The sequence below is a fragment of the Sorex araneus genome, chromosome 1, assembly GCF_027595985.1.
Source record: "Sorex araneus isolate mSorAra2 chromosome 1, mSorAra2.pri, whole genome shotgun sequence".
Classification (NCBI taxonomy): domain Eukaryota; kingdom Metazoa; phylum Chordata; class Mammalia; order Eulipotyphla; family Soricidae; genus Sorex; species Sorex araneus.
In genome coordinates this window covers 207,553,428-207,565,683 of record NC_073302.1, presented here as the reverse complement: position 1 = coordinate 207,565,683, position 12,256 = coordinate 207,553,428, and the positions used below count along the sequence as shown (strand labels likewise).

Here is a 12,256-nt window from a genome sequence, read left to right as displayed (position 1 = left end):
TATAATACTCTTATGGTATTAATTTGTATCAAAACCAGGTGCTAGAGAGAGTGCAGGGATAAAGTTCTTGCCTTAATGTGGCTGACCCCATTTCAGTCCCCGATACAGCAGGTGGTCCTCTGAGTACCTCCAGAAGTGAGTCCAGGCACAGAACCAGAAGTAGCTTCTGATCTTTACTGGTGTGGCCTATCTTCACTCCCATCCCACCCACCCCCCCCAACCCACAAATTGTCAAATAAAAATTACTAGGGGCACCTACGCATGATAGCAAATTTTCTTTCAAAATAAAGTAATATGTACCTAAGACACTGGAAACTATTATTTGTCATATTTAAATTACCAACAATATAGAGAGCACTTAGCATTTTGGTTAATTTTTAGTAACATTTGAAGTTAGTGAGCATTAAGCTTTATTCCTTTATAAGACAAAATAGCCTGGAAAATTCTCACTTAAACATTCAAAGATTTTCTGCATAGTCATTTCAGTTCATTGTAAACACAGAGACGGAACGAATCTAGAAATAATTCACATTTCATATGTATAGGTTTTTTATTTGTCACTTTTGAAAGATCTAAAATGATCTTCTATTAATTTTTTTGGTTTATCTTAAAAGAAGAGCTTGACAGAACAGTCAAGAATATGATAAGCAGGAGAGATTGAAAGGTTTTTATATTTATACTTGCTCAGATTCAGAATTGTTTTGTTTTGTTTTTAGGCCATACCTGGCTGTGCTTAGGGCTTACTCCTGGCTCTGTGCTCAGGAATCACTGCATGTGAGGTCAGTAGATCATATGGGGTGATCTACCAGTGATCAGACCAGCCTTAACCAAACTAAAGCAAGCACCTGACACTCTGGCCCCACATTTCATTTTTTGGCTTCTCAGTCAGCTGCTACTGAATCCACAGTGATCCTCATCTTAATTTACACATAGTGATAATTTTTGTAAGTCAAACCTCTTTTTCTCTTTATAATGGTTATTCTTGTGTCAGTGTTTTATTTTCTCTAATAAAAGTCTTGGCTGTTTCCAAGTTGTGCACTCAGTCATTCCTGGTAAGCTCGGGGAACCATACGGGCTGCCAGAGATTGGCATTTCCATCTCTCTCTGTCTCTCCATTGTGCTGATGCTCAGACCAAACACTGCCATCTTTGAAACTCTAGCCTCTTCAGTCGTCTAATACTGATATTGCTATTGTTTTGTACATTATTTTCTTTTCCTTTATTTTATTTTTTTCATATTAAACATGTGGAGACTTTTCCAATACCTTATATAGGTTTCCAACACCTCTTCCTGTTTTCTTATTTTTGTCTATTAGACTTTACAATAGAATTTGTCTTGGTTACATCGAAATTTTTTCCCCTCCATTTTTCTTTTATAATTTGTTGGTATTTTCCCAAGATAAACCTAGTTCCTTTTCTGTTTTTGTTTTTTTGGCAGTTATCCCAGCCAAGGGCTGGAGTAGTAACACAGCAGGTAGGGTGTTTGCCTTACACGTGGCTAACCAGGGTTCGATTCCTCCATCACTGTCAGACGGAGAGCCTGGCAAGCTACCCATGGCTATTCGATATGCCAAAAACAGTAACAAGTCTCACAATGGAGACGTTACTGGTACCCGCTCGAGCAAATCAGTAACAACTGGTGACAGTGCTGCAGTGCTACAGTGCTGTCCCAGCCAAAGTCTCTTTTCTTAGGATAATAATTTTGATGACTTATTTCCAAAACCTTAATTTTGTTGTTACTTTGTATTGATAAGTTGAAAAATCAACTTGGCTAACATATTATGTAAAATGATTATGCTTTACATTATTTTGCCATGAATACTGAAAGAAAAGTTTTACATATAATAGAACATTTACAAATCTTTATACTATAAATTTGATACTTTCTTGAAAACAGTTTATATGCTGATTGTTATCATCTGTGACTGCATTTTCAAGATGTTTCTTTTAAAAATATCTACAAAGGATAATCTTGGGTTCGTATGCAAAAATTCTAGAATTGTTTTATTTAGGCACCAAAGATACTAGACAGGGCACTTGCCTTGAATGTGGCCAACCTGGGTTCAATCCGCAGCAGTTCATATAGACCCCCAAACTCCACCAAGAGTGACCCCTGAGTACAAAGCCAGGAGCACTAACAGGTGTGACTCCCAAAACCATAATAAGTAAATAAAATCATTTTATCTAATATTTTATATAAGTTGATCCATATGCCTTCCCTTTAATTGGATTTATCTTAAGCCTTAATTAACAAGTACTTATTAATGAATCTACAATAACTAAATCTTTTTTTTCTTAAAACAATTTTTTTTTTTTGCTTTTTGGGTCACACCCAGCGATGTTCAGGGGTTACTCCTGGCTCTGCACTCAGAAATTACTCCTGGCGGTGCTTGGGGGACCATATGGGATGCTGGGGATCGAACCCGGGTTGGCCGAGTGCAAGGCGAACGCCCTACCCGCTGTGCTATCGCTCTGGCCCCTAAAACAATTTTTAATTGTTATCATAGTTTAAGTAACATGATTACAACAGCATTTATGTTTTTGATGCATGTACATAGTTACTGCCCTTTCACCACCAAAATGCCCAAAGCCCACTCCCACTGTCCCGATGCTATTTCTAGTCTGCTCTTTAGAAAATCATTTTCAAATGTGATTCTACTCTTTTACATCAGGCTCCTTAAAGTATTTGAAACACCTTTGCTTTATCACAAATGAGAATATATTGAGAAGATGCAATTGAACTAAATAAAATATTTCCAAATTATTTGCTTTTAATATTCACTTTAAAAATTGTTTTAACTTACATAAATTAAAAAAATTTTAATTGTTTTAATTTAGAGAACATCTAAAAAGGACCACCCAGCTTCTTATTCAGTCTGCTTAAACTCCTCTAATATTTTAGTTAAATACACTGAACTGCTTATTGATTTACTGTTATCTTTGTTGCTATCATGTAGACAAAGCATTATGGTTCATATTCTGAGTATGAATTTATTTTTAGACATTGAAGTAGATTAATGATAGCCTTCTGAAGTCTTTCTTTATAATAGTATTTTTGTTTGAGATGATTGTGTCTGATGTGTCAGATGCCCAATAATGTTATTATAGCAACATTAAAATACTCAAAAATATGTGAAATGTTAAGTTTTTTACACAAAATTAATAGTGCCACCTTCTCTGTGTGTTTCTCTCTCTCTCTCTCTCTCTCTTTCTCTGTCTCTGTCTCTGTCTCTCTCTCTCTCTCTCTCTCGCTCATGCACTTTTTCTGTTTTCGGCAGTGTAGACCATATTTTTTGTTGGACTAAATGCCAGTTCTTTTTGTAGTTTTTCATGTACTAGCATAATTTTCAGCATCACTTCCAGGGTATTTGTTTTATTCTTCATGTTGGTCTACAATCAACATACAGTATCATATAATATTTATAGCTTAATCTTGGAGTTACTTATATGTTCATTATAAATTGATGGTATTATAACTAATGCTTATATTTGGTCATAGGGCTGGAATGATAGCACAGCGGTAGGCATTTGCCTTGCACGCAGCCAACCCAGGTTCGATTCCTCCACCCCTCTTGGAGAGGCCAGCAAGCTACCGAGACTATCTCGCCCGCACAGCAGAGCCTGGCAAGCTCCCCATGGTGTATTCGATATGCCAAAACAGTAACAAGTCTAACAATGGAGATGTTGCTGGTGCCCACTCGAGCAAATAGATCAGCGATGGGATGATAGTGACAGTGACAGTGATATTTGGTCATATTACCCTGGAATTTTAAAGAATCAAGTTATATCTCATCAAATGAATTTCGCTGTCTGCCTCCAAAAAGTAGCAGTACAACCTTTGTGATTAATTTATTGATAATTTTTTAAAAAATTATTCAGTTTGTTCATAAATTTCATTGTTATTCCTACCCGCATATTTATAGATTCAGGGTGATAAGGGAATTTTCAAATTTACCATAGTAGAGGACTTTAAGCACATTTTCTATTGTTGAAATTCTTTCCCTTTCCTTTTTGGTGCGAGGGACAGGTTATTTGGGCCACGTCTCATGATGGCCAGTGTTTCCCCTTGACTTTGTGCCTCAGGGGTCACTCCTGGCAGTGCTTGGTGGGACTGTATGTGGCACTGGGGAGCTAACTGGAATCGGCTACATGCAAGGCAACAACCTTCCCCTGCTATTACTCTGTGTGTTTGTTTGGGCTTGGGGCCATACTGTGGAGGGATCAGGAGTTACTCCTGGCTTTGTGATCTGTGGTTGCCTGGAGACCAGGTGGTGTGGTGATCAAATAGGGCTTCTCACATGCACAGCATGCTCTAGCCTGTTGAACTATCTCGGATGCAGGATTCTTTCTTTGATATTCCTGATTCTTGCCCAGTGATTACAGCTATACTTTTAGCTTTGTCCCAGACAGGGATGTCAAAGGTAGCTTTATTGTTGCTTTTCTTCTCTTTTCTTTTTTTCTCCTCTTCTTTTTGACATAAGAGGATCATTTAGCATTCAAAAGATTTCATTTTTATGACTAAAAATATAGGCAACTATTGTCACTAATAATAATGAGAAGGAGGTGTATGATATATAAAACAGGAAGTGTAGTTGCTATCAGTGATGTTTTCCCAAAGAAGCCATGGGAAACGATATTGCTAGAAATGTATAAGAGATTGTTGAAGGACTTAGGTAAGAGGCAGATCCTGAGAATATATGAAAAAGATAATGCTAACATCATCCTAGTCATAAACTTCCAACAGTGTCAATGTTTGGAGGAGAGCAGAAAGCAATGTCACTAGTATATTTATTAATTTTTAAACAAAATAGGGAACTGGATTGATATTGCAGTAGGTACTTAACTTATACCTAATAACAGATATAATTACACTGGTCTATCAGAACTCTTGATTATTTATCCCAGTTGAAGAGATACCCTGTCTAAGATGGACATTTTAAGAGAATGCTCATGGGGGAGAAGAAAGGGCGAAGGATTGCATTCTTTTCTTAATCTAATAATATATGGCTTTTAATATTACCTTGAGTAACATGATTATTATTAGCATTCACAGGGAGAACATTAGTTGCTTTGGACTTTATAGTGTCTTACCATATCATCTGGACAAGTTATAAGAGGCTAAAACCAAGACTAAATTTGAATAGGATATAGAATTACCTGTGACTCTGTTTTTGAAAGTGACTTGGGCATACCCAAGTCTCCTAAGAAGGGAGAATCACAGAAGGATTTCTTATGCAATTTATCAGAAAAATAGAATAACTGAATTGAAATCATTAAAAAAAATAATGCAAGGTCTACTGAAAGGGTGATCTAATATAAATGTAATTATGGTCTTAACATGAACGATGGTTTGAATATGCTCATTCTAAGATTATACTCTGATTAAAAATAATTTTTAAGAAAAAGTCTTCTAAAGTTTATATGATCAAAATCTTGTTATACTGAAGAAATTTGGAAGCTTTGGAAAAAATAAACAGCCAAAAATATGTTTTTATTCTCTGATATTTTTCTCTTCATATAAAGATCTTGGGAGATATTATTTTGTTCTCTAATTTATGCTGTGATTTGTTATCATTTAATCAGACATGAAATTTCTAGATTATAATTTTTAAGTCATTTACCAAATCAGAATAAATAGGATCTTGAGGGCTCTGGTAATTGCATACTGCTCTTACTGTGAAAGCAATCACCTATAGAAGTTGGTATTTGGATGCAGTCCCAGAATTCAGGAATTATAGAAACTGCAATATCTTACATTTTGTACTACAGTAATATTTTATTTTAATGTTTTGTTTTTGTTTGGAGGTGATACCTGGTGTTGCTCAGGATTAACTCCTGGCTCTTCACTATTGGGGGAGCTTGGGTCATAGGGGCTTTCGGGGATCGAACCTGGGTTGGCTGTTTGCAAGCAAGTATGCCACCCACTGTACTCATGCTCTACCCCAGTACAATCATATTTTAAGAATTTGGGGTAGAAAGAATTGAAAAATGTTAAAGCTGTCAATTTCACAGCATTTTATGAACCTTAGAAGTCTCTTTTTTTTTTTTTTTTTGAGGAAGAGAGTGAATTGGAAGTGGACCAATATCTTTTGTATTCTTCTTTTAGTCAGGAAGCTCATTAAAAAACCATTTGTTGTTGTTGTTGTTGTTAGTGTTGGGGGGGATATTTGCACCACACCCAGCTATGCCCAGGGCTTATTCCAGGCTCTGTGCTCAGGAGTCACTCCTGGTGGGCTTGGGGGACTAAATGAGGAGCAGACAATTTAGCCACATGCAATACAAGTACTTAACCCTTGTACTATCTCTCTGACCCAGGAAAGCTTATTCACTGTAGCATTGTCATCCCGTTGCTCATCGATTTGTTCAAGTGGGCACCAGTAACATCTCCATTGTGAGACTTCTTGTTACTGTTTTTGGCATATCAAATACGCTACGGGTACCTTGCCAGGCTCTGCCGTGCGGGTGGGATAATCTCGGTAACTCGCCGGGCTCTCAGAGGGACAGAGAAATTGAATCTGGGTTGGCCGCATGCAAGGCAAACGCCTACCGCTGTGCTATCACTCCAGCCCAGGAAGTTTATTAAATCTTAAAAATAGTTGTAGAGCCAGGCAGGAGCAGTAATATGGCAGGTAGGGCCTTTGCCTTGCATGCCTGTGACCCAGGTCTGATCCCCAGCATTTCATATGGTTCCCCAAGCACCATCAGGAGTTATTCCTGAATACAGAGCCAGGAGTAACCCCTACACATTGATAGTGTGCCCCCCAAAACAAACAAAAAATAGTTGTAAGCCAGAAGATAGAAATTGATAAGACAAAAAAAAAAGAAATTGATAAGACAGTTCAGGTAAAATTTTTAGGGGGTGATAGATACTAATTTAATGAGAGGAACTTTTAGAAGTAGTATACGGCTGTGGAGAGAGCTGTGTGGGCTGAGAGCATGCTATTTTGCGAGAGACCCAGGTTTGATCTGCATCACCACATACATGGTCACCTGAGCACTGGGGGTGGCCACTCAGAATCACACTCTAGGAGGGAAAGACCTGTCACATGCAAGCCATATGCTCCACCCTTCTTAAGCTGTCTCTCCCTCTCTAAAATCGTGTGTTTTTAATAATTAAATATCATGTATACATTGAATTTTGTCGGAGGGCTTTCTAAATGTATTCATGGACCTGCTTTCATTCCAGATATTACTCTCCCAACCTGCTGGGTACCCTGCTGGGTGCTTAACCCTTGTAGGACTCTGCTGTGTGGGCCAGGTAGTGTCCCGGGCTGCACCAGGCAATGGCAGTGTGAGGGAGAGGTAATGCATGTTGTGTTGGGGCTTCACCCCTGGGCCTCTCTATGCAAGGCATTGCTAGCCATACAAGTTGAGTTTTTTGTGATGTGTTGTATGATACAGGCTTTTGTGTTTCTGTTAAAATATAGATTCCTAAGGAAGTACTGAAGTATAATCTCTGTAAATTTTGTGTTAATTTTATTTTAAAGAGAGTACTTTTATAAATATTTGTTCTCACTAGTCCAGTTGCTATTAATAACAGTACAAACTATGACATTATTCTCAGCTAACCACAGTTACGTGGTTCATGAGACATTAAGAGAATTAGGTGTGGTCGTCCCAGAATGGGAAAGTTTACGCAGCATTAGGAATGTTGCAATTTAAAACTGTAACTAGTAGTAAATTGTATGAAAGGTTAAATATGGGTACCTCATGGAATCACTTTAAAATACCTGTCAAGGGAGCGAAGCAATAGTACAGCAGGCAGGGTGCTTGCCTTGTACACAGATGACTTGGGTTTGATTCCCAGCACCACATATACCCTGAGCCCTTCTAGGAGTGATCCCTGAGCTCAGAGCCAGGAGTAAGCCCTGAGCTTACTCCTGGTGTAACTTGCCCAAACAAAAAAACAAAGAAAATACCTTCAAAGGAGCAAGAGATAGTATGGACATGATAGTACATGATAGTTGCGTACATGCCTGGCCCAGGAACAAGAGATAGTATGTACATGATAGATTGCGTGTTGGGTGCATACATGCCTAGCGTGCACCCAGCACCTGTGGGAGTTCCAGCATTACATGGTTCTCCAAGCATGCCAGGTGCATCTTGGTGTCCCAGCACTGCAGCGCCCAAGAAGCTCGCCATCCTTAAGTGCTTTGCGCTAAACCAGTGAGCCAGTTGGCTAAGACCCTGTGTGAGGCCCAGGGCCTCCACTGGTTGGGATTCCTTCCCCCACAAATCTCATATCAGTAACTTGATATACCAACAAATGCAGCCACCACATATGTCTATGAAGTCCTTTCAGGATACTCCTTATTGAGAAATGATAATCTAATTTAGGAGATATAACACACAGATCTTAATAACAGATACAAATAAGGGAAGTGAGGCGAGGATTGATTGACTAGTGAAATAATTTGCAGTTGTTGGTGTAGGATGTCGGAAGAGAGCATTTGGTGTTAGGGTGATGGAACTTTATCTCAGGGAGAAAGCAGTACTTGAGCCAAGTTTTGACTGACCAAGAGATGAGAGGTAAAACAGACAAAGGCAGGTGGAGTCAAATAATAGAAAATCAAGAATCTTCCTGAAAGACTTTGGAGTTCCGTTTTGTACCGGTAACCCATGAGGCAGACATTTTGTCTGCATTTTGAGACATGGGATAAGTTCTTACTGACAGAGACATTTAGAAAGTGCACCATTGGGGGGGGGGGGGGGTGGTTTGCCAAGGGGGCGAAGGGCACTTAGGATAGGAAAGGGACCAGTATGACAATAATAGTTGGAAATGATCGCTTTGGACACAAACCAAATGTTGAAAGTAGATAAAGGAATGTACCTGATAATTTTTTAGTCTCTATACTGCAAACCATAATGCCTAAAAGAAGAGCGGGAAGGAAGAAGGGAGGAAGGGAGGGAGGGAGAAAGAGAGAGAATTGTACTGGTGATGGGACACATGTTGGAACAATATATATGATTATATGACTGAAACCCAATCATAAACAACTTTGTAACTGTATCTCACTGTGGTTCAATTAAGAAAAAAATAAGTGCACCATTATTTACCAGCTATTAACTGGCACTGGGTCTGGTAATAAAAAAAAAAAAAAAACACGAAAACTGGAGTCATAAAGACAGATTGATCTCAACTTAAAGGAAAACCTCTCAAGTCTGCAGGAGGAGCACATTCACGCAGAGAGCTTTGGAGAACAGGGGTAGGACGCCTGGTGGTGCTTAGAGCTTCCTCCTGGCTCTGCACTCAGGGATCATTCCTGGCAAGTCTGGGGACCATCTGAAGTGCCAGGAACCAAACCTGGGTGCAAGACCCATGCCTGTGTCTCCAGTTCTTAAGAACATTTTATAAGAAGCACTCTAGAAGAAAACTGGAACTGTATTTATCTTTTTACATAGACGCCATGATTTACAATACCATTAATAGAAGGGGGCTGGAGTGATAGTACAGCGGTAGGGTGTTCGCCTTTCACTTGGCCGGCCCGTGTTGGATTCCTCCGCCCCTCTCGGAGAGCCCGGCAGGGTACCGAGAGTATCTCGCCCACGTGGCAGAGCCTGGCAAGCTACCCGTGGCATATTGGATTTGCAAAAAACAGTAACAACTAAGTCTCACAATGAGAGATGTTACTGGTGCCCGCTCGAACAAATCGATGAGCAGCGGGATGACAGTGACAGTGATTAATAGAAGTGTTTCAGGCTTTCAGCATCCCAAGACTGTAGCCGCCTCGCTGCTAGCCAGCATGCCAGTGTCCTCATGTCCTCTCCCGTTACCCACACCCCATCCCCAAAGCGAATTCAGTTCTGCAGGTCTCATATCAGGGCCTAAAGATATTGCCCATTTAAAATGTCCTTCCTAATGCTCCGGACCCGAATTGGGGCCAACAACACCGGGGAGCCGGAAGGAGGAGGTGCAGCCAGCACACCTTCTCCAGATGGAGCCCTGGCGACACTGAGCAGCAACTAACACGGCTCTGGGATTCGGGACTGGGACACATCCGAGCCGCGCGGCCGCGTTAGACCTTTTCTAAAACCTGAAAACATACAATCTTTTAATGGAAAACTAATTATCAAATGCTTCCTTCGTAGGGCTATCTTGTTTGGGGGTATAACTCCCACAACAATAGTGAGTTTTGTGTTGAAATATGGAACGTAATCAAGGTGAAGAGAAAATGAAGTGAAATTCATCAGTTATACAGTTGGGGTGGGGGGCGGGGGGTATACTGGGGATTTTGGTGGTGGAATATGGGCACTGGTGAAGGGATGGTGTTTGAATACGGTATAACTGAGACATAAACCTGAGAACTCTGTAACTTTCCACATGGTGATAAAATAAAAATAAATAAATAATAAAAAAAATTAAAAAAATAAAAATAAAAAAATAAAATGTCCTTCCTGTGTTTTTTTTTTGTATTTACTTTTGAGAGAAATCCTTCTGTACTTGCTGCTGTCCCTTTGACTGACTTAGGTGTATTTTCTTTAAAAGTTGACTGATTTGTGGGTGCCCAGAGAGAAAGTTGCACACAGCCAGTCTGAGTTCCTTTCCCAGCACCCACTATTGTCCCACAAACCTGGCAGGCCTGATCCCTTAATGCAGAGCCCGAGTATGTCCTGAAAACAACTGAGTGTAGCCACATAACAAAACAAACAAAAGGGTTAGTGATTATTAAGATCACCATTCATCCTTTATTGTATATAGCAGAGACTCAGTTTATTAGGCTTTTTCAAAAAGGATAGAGATAGTATGTGTGTATATATGTGCATTAATTTTATTACAACATTTTTCTGTCCTTGTTTATAAGGATTTTCATATCTAAAATGTTAACAGCCTATTCCATGTTATATTTGCGAAGTAATGTTTCTTTGTATGCTTTTTCTTAGGGAAATGAATGGAGACAGTTTTTTTAAAAATTTACTTTTATTTAAACAGAGCATATAATGTTTAGAAGTTATTCTTTGTTCCCACAACTAAGTTAAGGATAAAATCTTTAATTCTAAGACATAAGTGCATATTTCTAATTATGTATAAAGTCTTGGATTAACTTTTTATTGTAGAATATAACCTTGTTTTCTCTTTTTATCACTACCATTATTTTAATGGTTACCCACAGAGAGATAGCAAAGCTTACAAAATATACAATCCATAAAACATTAGTTTATCTACATTGATTTATTGCTAAAGCCCTACTTATTGTTCGAAGTTCTTTCTTACTCAGTGGACCTTGGGACTATCTTTGAAGGCTAGCAATAAAATCTTAGAAAACCTCAAGAATTATTTTTGTAAATGTTAATAATGAAGACTTAGTAGTAATCGGTGTTCGTGAATGCTTGCAGTACTGTTTCATAGAAACTGTACATTTTTCATCATAATCACTGTAGGTGGCTACAAAAATAAATTCATATTGTAGCCTGTTTTGAATGAGAATCTTTGGGTATCATATTTGGGAATTTACATTTTAAAGTAGTGTCTTTGGACCTTATGTATATTCTCATTTTGAAGTGGGTGCAGCTATCATTTGTATTATGCTTGGATCTATATAATATAATACTTGCACAGTTGTTGATGTAGGTTTGTGTTGTAGAAGCTTTAAAATCCTTTCATATTTACTAGATTAGCAGCTATCTTTTTGGTTTCTATCTATTAATAAAAAAAGCTTTTGGTTTTTACAATCCCCTTTTTAACATGCATCTGAACTGAGAGACAGATCTATACTAATGACCAAAAAGAACAGTATGGTTGCATATCAAAAATTATTGATGTTTGCTGTGAGAATCCATAATGTTCAAAAACCACCATATTCAAGCTTGGGCATTGCAGCATCTAAATCCTATTTTTGTAACCACACATCTTTGCTAATTTACATCAGAGGAAATCAGAATCAAATTCTTTGAGCAAAGAGCATTTTTTCTGGATAATCCAAATTTTCTTTAGGGACATTGTGTCTTAAGAAGCTTCCTAGCTAAGTGTTACTTGATTGGGGCAAGGTATAGTTTAACTGATGGGGGACATCTTGTGCTATTCCCAAGAACAGAATACTTGACTAGTTTGATTCATACTATTCTGTTTTTTATTAAGAACTCAAATTAATCATGAATATTTATAAGATATCTCTATATTTATACATATATTTAAATACATTAATATTTCTATGAATTGGGTTGCACACCCAGCAGTGTTAGGCCTTCCTCTGGCTCCACACTCAGGGATCAAACCCTGCTCCAGTGTGTACAGGGCAAGCACCCACTTTACTATCTCT

The 12,256-nt window shown here is 38.5% G+C and overlaps 1 protein-coding gene across 4 annotated transcripts in view; it reads left to right on the top strand.

The window, feature by feature from the left end:
• Window positions 1-12,256, top strand: part of MBD5 (methyl-CpG binding domain protein 5) — a 459,774-nt gene that overhangs the window by 130,442 nt on the left and 317,076 nt on the right. The gene's annotated exons all lie outside the window — the stretch shown is intronic.